We start from the raw sequence: 11,689 nt of genomic DNA on the forward strand, positions 1-11,689 counted from the left end.
ATGCCTTATTCTTATCGGATTTTATTTGCATAGCTTCTATCAATAAAAAAATATGATCTAACACACTTTCTGAAATCTAAATTTTGTGCTTTTTTGCCGAATTTTTATTCATGGATTCATACAAAGACTATGATATTTTATTCATGGATTCATACAAAGACTATGATATTTTATACATGGATTCACGCAAGGACATATTATGACTTTTCTGCTGAACTTTTATATTTTTCTTATCTTTTATTCTATTTAATTTTNAAAATGCGGAACCTCTCTTCCTATTAATATATAAATCGTTACAAAAGTGTGTGTATTAAGTAATATATTAAACGCTACATCTTAAGACAATTTATGCATAAAAATCTTTAAAAAAGTCACATAAATTGTCACAAGGTATTGAGCTTTCCAAAATGAACGTAAATCCTTTCAGCTTGTGACGATTTACGCTTTTTTCCCTTAACCCACAGCACCTTGGGATTACGTTCAAACCTAAACCACAGCACCTTGTGATGATTTACGTGTTGGAAGCTAACCCTCAAGACACGGTGAGAATTTACGTGCGAATACATAAATCTCAAGACCCTAAGACGATTTATGAAGACAATGAGCCTATAAATAAACGAATATGGTGTACAACGAGCCAGACATGAATTGAGAGTTTCGAGAGAGATGGCGGATGGTGTGTTTTTGCTAGTTCATCACCGAGAAAAAATTGATGAAAACATAAGTGATGATGTTACGTTCTCTAGTAAAAAGCAGATTGGTGTGTTTGTAAATCTGTCAATGATTTTGATAGATTTAAAAAATAGTATATTACAGAAGTTAGGAAAGTACAGCAAAAAACGTGTAAAGCAAGTATTTTTCAGATTTCTATCTCACTCAGGCAAGGTTATGTTATGTTTGAAAAATATGAGATTCTAGGTAATGAGGACATGCGAGTTATATTTCACAGTCAAGCTAGATTTTCAGATTTGGACGCTATGGAATTGTTTGCGAAAATGGTTGATGTAGAGAGTAGCTCTGGTAGATCTGCTCTAAATTCGCCAACTGGCGTGATAGAACGGAGTTCTAGGGTCATTCCAACTGGTCATGAGGTTACTGCCCATGTTTCGTCTCCATCATTTGTAGCAGATTTTCCCGTTCATGCAGATAATGCAGATGACTTGGGTGATGTCCGTACCTTCGAAGAGCTTGCAGCTGTAATGAGAGCAACACCTGTATAGGATGGTGCACCAGCATTCATGGAAGTCAGAGATAGAGATCCACTTGCCGAGGCTATAAGCAATGATGGGTCGGATTTGGAACCACCCATTATTGGTGATGATACCGACGGCAAAGAAGACACAATACGTGTCAGGAGATCGCAAGCTCAGTTAAGCTCTCAGACACAACAGTACCCTCCACACTTCTCTAATTTAGAACTTGAGGAAATGAATAAATCTGCATTTTCAGATAAATAGCTCCCTGCTATTCACGGAAACAAGCTTGGTACGCTTGGCACAGACGAGTTTCAAATCAGCCAGCAGTCCCAAAGCAAAGAGGAAGTTGTATTGACGGTAAAGAATTATAATATTCGTCGGGATGTTGAGTATAAAGTGTTTGAGTCCGATCAATTGAAGTATCATGAAAAGTTTGTGTAGTTTGGGAATGGATGTAATTGGCTAATACATGTGACTATGCGACAGAAGAAAGGCTACTGAAAAGTTAGAAAGTACAATGGGCCGCACACATGTCTTACAACAGAGATATCCATCGATCGCAGACAGTTCAATTATCATGTATTTTGTGCGTCAATTCTATCATTGGTCATGGCGGATGCATCAATCTACGTGAAAGTGTTGCAGAATGCGGTCTCATCAAAATTTGGTTTCAAGCCCAGTTACAGGAAGCTGTGGATGGCTAAGTAGAAGACGATTGCACATATATATGTGGGAATTGAGAGGAGTCTTACAACCTGATTCCGAGGTGGATCATTGGAGTTCAGATATATATGTTTGGCACTATAGCAGCATTGCGTACTTTACCTGTTAGGGCTAGTAATACAGTCGATGGAACAAGGATGTTTTTTCATCGATTGTTTTGGAAGTTTCCTCCGTGTGTTGAGGCCTTCAAGTATTGCAAGCCACTGATATCTATCGATGGTACTCATTTATATGGCAAGTATGGAGGTACTTTACTAATGGCGATTGCACAAGATGGAAACTCAAACATTCTCCCAGTTGTATTTGGTTAGTCGAGTGCGAGAAGACGGATTCGTGGAAGTTTTTCCCGGGTCACCTTCGTCAGCACGTGACTCCTTAGCTTGGCATTATAATTATCTCTGACTGCCACAACGTAATCAAGGCTGCCTTGGTTGTCGAAGATAGTGGGTGGCTCCCGCTGACCGCACATTGTGCATTATGTGCAAGACACATAGCTGCTAATTTTGTGCTAAACTTCAAGTCTAAGGATGCACAAAAGATTCTTGTGAATGCAACATATGCGAAGGCTGAATAGAAGCATCAATATTACATGGATATCCTGAAGCAGGAAGACTCAGCAATGCTTGATTGGTGCAACAGGATCATATTAGAGTTGTGGACCCAATATCAGGATGACGGCCGCTGATACGGTCATATGACAACAAATATTTCTAAGTGTATTAATGCCATCCTAAAGGGTACACGCAACCTATCAGTGGGTTCACTTGTTAAGTCAACATATGAGCGTTTGGCTGAGCTCTTTGTTAAGAAAGGAAAGGAAGCAGAGTTGCAGCTCGGGGCTAGGCAAGAATTATGTCAGACACTTGTGAAGGCGATTGAGAAGAATCCACAGGCCTCCAGAAATATGCGGGTTGATCTATATGACAGAGAAAACTCAGAGTTTGTTGTGGATGAGATTACACCGACATGGGGAAGAAATATACGGTATCGCTATCGTCGCACACATGCGACTGTGGATATTTTCAAGCCCTCCATTATCTATGTCGTCATGTGCTTGCAGCATGTTCATATTGCAAACTAGATTGGAGGACTTACGTTAATGACGTGTATCACCTCAGCACCGTGTTCAATATTTATAAGATGAGTTTTTCTCCACCAATTCATGATGACTTTCTGCCCTTGTATGAGGGTCTTCAGGTTATCTCTGATCCTGGCATGATGCAAGCTACAGTTGGTCATCCTCGGACTACAAGAATAAGAAATAGTATGGATGAGACTGATCATGATCTCCCAAAGAGGTGTGGTATGTGTAGGCTTTCGGGTCGTACTAGGAGACAATATCCCTATCACCCAGGTGCTTTTGGTGCTCATGAAGGGAGCAACGCATTGCCGTTTTGTGACTTTCCTTTTAGCTTATGTTATTTGCAGGTTAGCTTTTGCCGTTAGGATTTTATGTTCGCTTTATGTCACCTTTATGTTATGTTTCTAGTGATGCACTACTTGTGTTTTTTAGTCACAATGTCTTGGACGATGTGGTGTATGTTATCTATTGTTACTGAATTCACGTAAATCATGTTTATCTTATAGTTGTTTTCCTTGTTGCACTAAATTTTACATCCAACATGACATTAACTCAGATAATACAATAACTAGGAGAAACTATAATATGATGCAAAGACTTCAAAATATAAGAGTTACAAACCCAATGTACCATAATAGGTAAAAGATACAATAACATAGTGATAACATAATAATAAAATAACACTAACATATCCAAACCCAATAACTATCACATATGTGACCCAGTGCCACACTTTGTTGGCTTAATGATGCGCTTCTTCCTCTGGGTGACTGGAACATTGGATTTGGTGGCAGAACCACAGGTGCTGAAACCTGCTTCAACTAATCAGTAGATGGTATCTATGTATGTCCATCAAAGGTAGATGTTGGAGTGCCACCCATCACAAATGGACCTCCCACAACACCTCCCTCAAACTGTGGCTTATAATCACCACCTAGGCTGGCAAATTGTGCAATCTCAGGCACAAAAACACTGCCAGCACCAAACATTTGCTCCATCTGGTTCGAGCTACCGAAGTTCGAAAATAGTGTGTAAGCCTCAACCACTCCACCTTCACCCCCACCCCCACCAGCAACACAAGAACCTTTAACCACCACTACCCTGCCCTCCAAAGCCCCCAACTCCTCTACCTCTAGAACCTCCAGAACCACTAGCTCCTCCATCCATTCCCCAACCAAAGCCACCCGCACCACCTTCATCGTGTCCTTAACTTCCTCGATGACTCTGACTTCCCTCATCATCATCATCATCGATGTCATGTTCCTCATCCAATCCAAATACATTATTGAACCTGCCTGCCATAGGCTGGTTGTATCAGGTGCCAACACACTCACGAGTATCCATACGTCGATTGTCTGGGACATTTGGTCCCTATTGTCTAGCTGGAATAGCAATATGAATCCTAGCCTGGCGATGGTCAACTAGGTCCTGATCGTGTGAAAGGAATCTACATACTACCCTATACCACCACTCAAGATACTTAGCCGAAGGTCAAAGATTTGGCACTAACTCAAATGCGAGCACGCTTTAATGTCTTTGGTCCCAATACTATGCCATGTGGCGAATACTTCAAAGAACCATTGGGTTGGTCCTCAACCATCCTTCAACAACAGAAAGTAAATGTTGATGGTTGGATCGGGAATGTGCTGAACTCTCCCAAGTTGAGATAGAACTTTGTCAACCTGATGCCACTCAATTGACGCAAAGTAAATCAACGCAGTAGTCGACTTCCATAATAGCGTGTGCTCAGGCCTGAGGATATCACGATGGACTACTTAGATAACCTTAAGAGTGTTGTATGGCATCCAAATAAACTGCAACATGACAATTGATCAGATTCAACTATTATGACATAAACATAAACAATGAACCAGTATAATCTAAAGCAAGTAATGGAAGCTTATACTTATATCATCAACACTCAACATGTCTAGTCTATGTCGAGTAGCGATGACCCGAGGAACCTACTCATCTGACGATGGCATGTACCTATCCCACCTGGAAGATTTATAATGATAAGCATTAAATTTAGAAAAAAAGTATATAACTAGTGCACTATAAACCTCATTCATGAAATGTACTCACCTCGATGCAAGGAGCTAGAAAATGGTCTCAAACCCTTTGGGCCCGAATGTGGGGAAATACCAAAATATCCAAGACTGCAGCAGTGTTAGTGGCCCAACTAAATTCTTAACATTACGGTTAGCAACTCTGCAGAGACACCTATACAACCAGGACAAAGTGGCCGAACCCCAGCTATACTTGCCGAGTCCGTCGAGGTCTGCAAAAACCTAGAGGCTCTTCACCTTCTAAAAACCCAACCTTCACTCCATCTCCAATGCCTTCACTCTCTCCTCCTCGCACCGAACTAATGGCTCGGATGCTTGAAGATGTCTCTTGTTGCTGATTTTTGTTTTTTTGACTCTTTGCTGGTTGACATAATGTAATTTTTTTTGGATACTGTTTTATGATTTAGATGACTGTAAACCCTAACAACTACTTAATTTGCACTTATTTTCGTTCGGATTATATATTCCTCTTCTGCTAACATGTTTTTGTAGGGTTGAGTTGCCTTTAGTATCCTCGTTGATGACAAAAAGGGGAGTAGTAGTAGTGTTAGTTTTATAGTTAGTTTTGTTGGGCAGTTTTGATTTCAAGCATGTGGTATGATAAGTTGTTCTACTATGGAATGATTAAGTGCATACTCATTTTTTAAAATTTTTTGCTGATGGCTCTAATACCTTGATTTTTTTTTTGCCAAATGTGACATTGGTTTGACATAAACAAGGTGTTTGAATGAACTTTGGACTAGTGTTGATATCACACTTGAATCATGATATGTTGCTTGATTTCATAGCTTGGGTGCTGTTTAATGCATGATGGATTTTTTTTATCAAGTTATCGAAAATGTTGAATCACAACTTTTTGTACAAGCATGTGTATGTTTTGTATAGTTGTGTTCTTTATATGTATATATATGAACGGAAAACAAAAGAAGAGCACACATTAAGGGGGAGCAACCCTTGAGAAAGAAAGGGGGTACATCAAAACTTCTTGACATCATTAAAGGGAAGTGTCTTAATTTGATCTAATTCAATTCCTTTGATTTTATCTTTTGAAACTATGTTTGTCATCAAGAGAGAGATTGTTGAGTTAAGAAAAATATTTAACACAGTGATGATGACAAACATGTTAATTGGGTTAATAACCCAAATGGGCCTTGATGATGTGTTGCAGGTGTGCAAGCCCAAAAGAGAATACTGCAGCCCAAACCTATGAAGACTAATCTACCCAAGGCTACTGATTAAAGTGGAAAATGATCCAGAGACCAAGCCCAATGCCAACCAAGCTTTAGTGAATCAAACCTAAGCTAGGTTTCACATGTGCACTTCGGGTAAACATAAGAAAGAAAGAGAGAGAGCTTCATCTTTGAACTCACACACAAGAGAAGAAAGAAAGAGAAAGTTAATAAAGAAAGCAATGTCCAATCAAACTAATCAAAAGCATGTTAAGCTAAGTCAGAGGTTAAAAGTAATTAGTTTTCATTTGCATGCAAGTTGATTTCTTTACTTTTTTTTCCAACTCTCTGCACCACCATTTCGAGTAACAAGAGGAAAGAGGTGGCTGAACTTTTTCTGTTGTAAATCAATGGCTTACAATGTTACTTGGAGCTAAAGCACATTTTCAAGGGTTTAGATTTGGAATTATCACTGAGCAAACAAGATTCTACTGCTATTTCCTCCTTGGTCAAGCCAATAGCCAGATTTCAAATTCTTAATTTTGGGGTTGATTGAAGAAAGAGAAAGAAGGATGACATGTGATTCAGGGTTCAAGAAGTTGACTTTGAAAAAACCCTAACTGTGGCTCTGATCAAGATATAAAAAGAAAAATAATTCTCATTAGAGTTTAAGAAGAGAGAACCAAAATCTAAGTTTGTTTGAGAGCTTCCTTGAGAGAGTTCAATATTTTAGACAGTGTTTCTACATCAAAGAAACATTCCGCTAAGATGGAGAGCTTCATTAGAGATAGCTGAATCCGGTTCAATTTATAGAACAAAGGCTGTGAATCATCATTTCCTTCATGTTTAACTATTTGTGTTTCTGTTTCAGTGGTGTATATCTTTCTTTGTATTTTGTATGAGGAAAAAGGAAAAGAGAGAGGCGTTGATAAAAGCCATTGAGTAAAAAGGTTGAGGAAAACAATTGAGAGAAAAATCAAGAGTGATTTCAGATTTCTTTTGGTTGTTTTCTATGTTGTATCAAGTACTTGAGAGGTATCTCTTGCTAAGTTGGGTAAGCACTTAGTGTGTCTAGTTTAGGTAGTTGCATTACCAAATCAAGTTTGTCTTGAAACTTGATGTGTCTCAGATATGATTACTTTAAGTCCTAGAGAATTGGTGTATGTAATACTTAAAAGATAGTGAAAATTCTACCAACGTTGTGGTGGAGAGTAGATGTAGGTTGCATTGCACAAGGCAACTGAACCAGGATATATGGCTGTGTCACCTTCTTCCTCTCTACTAGTTCTATTTTTTCTAATTTTTCTAATTTTTATGAGACAAAACAAAATTGTCTCCTACATAATCCGCTGCGTAGACCAAACAGAAGCCAAGTTTAATTTCTGGTTTTATGGCTTAATTAATCAAAGTTAAAGAAGGCCATAGATTCAACCCCTCTCTAAGCCTTATGGAACCTTCAATGCGCAATACCGTTCAATCGGTACATGTCTCCCTCATTCCTTGCCATCTTTCACCAAAATTGCTTATCCCCCTACCCTGCCTAGCCCTGCCGCAAACTTCCCCCTCCGCAGCCCACCAACGCTTCCACCACCACGATTCGCAGCTGTCGTTGCCATCATTCGCCTCGGGCTGCGCTATGCACCGGTACCCACTTAGTCGTGCCTGGCTCTGCCGTTGACCCCAAGGATTCTTCTTCCTCCTTTGTCATGGACCGTCTTCTTCCCTAACTTTCCTTCCTTCGAAGACCTTCGTCACCGTCAATGGGGGTTCTCTTTGGCAAATGTTACTCATGGGAAGCTATTGAGGGTTTGATTATATGCATAAATTGTCACAGCCTATTATACATTAGCGTGTTGCACATAAATTGTACTAGGATGTTGTGTATTGTGGATGCAAATAAGTTGTCTTACCCTAATGTGTTTTAGGGAAAAAACGTATAAACCTACTTACCTTGGGACTATTTATGTTCATTTTGGGAAGCTCAGTACGTTGGGACGATTTATGTGTATTTTTTTAAGACTTCCATGCATAAATCATTCTAGGGTGTAGTATTTAATATATTATCTAATACAAATAACCCTTGGATGATTTATCACTACAAGAAAAAAGGTCAATGGCCACGCTTTTTTTTCTACACTTTAAAAGCGTAGCCATATCTTCCTCTATTGGCAAGCTTTTAAAGCGTAGCTGTATCTCCCCATATTGGCACGCTTTGAAAGAGTGGCCATAATGTACAGTAGGCATCAACAGTCACACTTTAAAAGCGTAGCTTTATCTCACGCTTTAAAAGCGTAGCCATATCTCGATATTGGCACGCTTTAAAAGCTAACAAAAAATAAAACGTGGTGATAGAGCAACTGGCACCTTTGCAGATGTGACCCTTTCAAAAACGTCCCAATAGCTCAAAAAGCGTGGCAAAAAGCTATTGCTACGCTTTTTTCAGCTTTTCGCCACACTTTAAAAGCGTAGCAGAAAACGTGTTTTTTTGTAGTGTATATATTAAAAAGAACAGAAGATTCATGTTTTAAACATTGGTTTAAGAAAATCTAGTGATATTGAGCTCTCTTTATTTTATTTAAATAAAAAAGCTGTTTTTTTCTATTAGGCATGAATTAGCGTTGATTTAGATTGGCATTAGATTTAGAAATCCTTAAAATATAAGTTTTGTAAGTAGACCAAAGAATAATACATAACTTCATATTTTCTCTTTGTTTTATGTATGAGTTGAAATATGAATATCATATTTTTTTTTGAATAAAATTATAATTATCATCTTATAAAAAAAATAATTAATCTCATAATGTGTGTGTAAATCATACATTTTTTTTTGCATTCTTTTGCGTATTTTTTCTTTTTTGATTTTTTATTATTGTTGTTGCAATTTTTTTTTATTTCTTCTCTTCTTTATGATATTATTGTAGTATTTTTTTATGTTCTTTTTTATTTTTATTCTTATTAAAAAAAATTATAAAAAAAACCAAGAAAGAGAAGAGGAAGAAAAAAAAGATGACGACGAAGGGGAGGAAAAGGGAAATTTTGAATTGTGTTAAATTTATCAGAAAAATAACACTGAAATCCTTTAAGCTCGACACAAGAAATTTTTGAATTTTGACACCAAAATTTTTTGACAATGACACAGAAAATTTCTTAACTAATTAAAAATTATCAAAAACAAAAATAGTACCGAGATTTTTTTAAAATATCATTGAAATTTCTCAAGCATGACACCAAAATTTCTTCCAACATATCTTATTCTTTTACTTTTTCTTCATGTTTTGTCTTCTTTTTTTTCTCCAAACATGTTCTTCTCCTTTTCTTTTATGTTTTGTTATTGATACAAACAAATTTTTTGTATCTTCTTATGTTTTACTTCAAAAATAGAGGATTTTATCTAAACAAAATTTTTCGAAAATTGAATGGTATACTCCTAAGTCCTAAGCAACAAATTGTCTTACAATATGACAGAAAGATAAATTTAAATCTGTGTTTATTATGGTAACATTTTTGTGTTTTATATAACAAATTTTGATGTCATTTCTATTTCACTTTGTGTTTTATATAAAAAATTTCGGTGTCATTTCTCTTCTTCTTCGTTCTCATTGTGATTTTTTGTATTCTATTTTTCTTTCTTATTCTTCTCCTTCACAAAATATTTTTAAAATATACAAATAAATAAACAAACAAAAAAAGATAAATAAGAATAAGAAAAAAAGTATAAGGAAAAAAAGAAAACAATACCAATCATGATAACAATGACGAAGATAATGATGATAGTAATGAACGAGGAGGAAAAAGAGGAGGAAGAAAAGGAGGAAAAAAAAGGAGAAATAATCAACTAGAAAAAGAAGGAATAATGAAGAGAAGGAAAAAGAAAGAAAAAAAAAAAACAAATAAAGAAGAAAAAAGCGCGTATGTATTATGATTTGGTTATATAAATACTTTGTTGTTTAGAATTACTATTACACTTATTTGAAAAAAATGATATTAGTGGATTAACATGTTAATAATATTGTTGTCGGATATATGATTTATATGACAGTAAATAGACCTCCCAATTTATAAAAAACCTAATAATATTATAGTCAGAAATTTTTTGGAAGCATTGTAAATTAATGGGTCAAAGTCAACCTAAATTTAACATCATATTATCTCACTTTAAATTGATAATAAATTAATATATTTTAAAAACTAATAACAATTATTATGGGATAATATGGTAAGATTTTAACACGAGTTATCACTATAGTTTATTTAAAAGAGTAAAATAAGCTCCTTAATTTCATGCAAGTGCTTGTCTTGGTCATACATGCTTTGTACTCATTGTTTTAGTTGAATTTGTTTTTTAATTATACTCTATTTTAATTTTATTCTTTGTTTTAGTAGGACTCTATCTTTATTTGCATTGACTCATTATTTCAGTTGCATTCGTTGTAAAATGTGACGATTTATTCCTCATGTGTCTTAAATTCCTGTAGCATGCTACTATTTATCACAAAGTTCAACTAAATGAGTGCAGAGTGCCAACTAAATATATGTGCTTAGATGATTATTATCTATTACTTACGATTTACTAATGACTTTACTTACTAAATCGTTGTAAAACGATTTACATTAAATTTAAATCGTTACAACTTGCACACAATAAAATAAGAAAAATTGTAACAAATTTATAATGAGTTAAATTTCAATTTGGTCTCTAAAATTTGGTCTGATACTTAGAATGACTCCCACAATTTTATGGACTCCAATTAGAACTCCCAAATTTGCAATTGTGATTTCGGTTTGTTCTTGCGATCATTTCCGTCACCGGAATGCTGGTCTGGGACAATTACATGACACAATGGACACTATTTAAACGACAGCGTATTGATTTCGCGGTCAAACCCTTTGAAAATCACGTCGTTTCAGTTTTATGCGGGTTAAAACTCTCATCCCACTACAACGATCATAAATTTTAACCCACACAAAATTGAAACGACGTGGTTTCCAAAGGGTTTGGACACGAAATCAATACATCGTCATTTAAGTAGTGTCTGTTGTGTCGTGTAATTGCCTCAGATCAGCATTCTGGTGACGGAGATGATCACAAAGACAAGTTGGAGCCACAATTATAAATTTGGGGGGTTCTAATTGGGGTCGACGAAATTGTAGGGGTCATTCTGAGTATCAGACCAAATTTCAAGGGTCAAATTGAAATTTAACTCAATTTATGACATTCATGTAATATTAAGGTCAATTTATTTTATTTAGGTGACTGTTTTTTTAAAGTTTAATTTTCATATGCAATATAATTTTTTTTTTTACAAATATCAAATCGTAAAAGTAAAATATATGAAATAGTTATTTAAATGCATGAATTTAAAGATAAAATATAATATTCAGTGTATCAAATTAAACTATTATTTAATTTATTTTTATAAATATTTGATTTTATGAAAAGGAAAATTTGGC

This window comes from Arachis ipaensis, chromosome B06 (genome assembly GCF_000816755.2).
Source record: "Arachis ipaensis cultivar K30076 chromosome B06, Araip1.1, whole genome shotgun sequence".
Classification (NCBI taxonomy): Eukaryota; Viridiplantae; Streptophyta; class Magnoliopsida; order Fabales; family Fabaceae; genus Arachis; species Arachis ipaensis.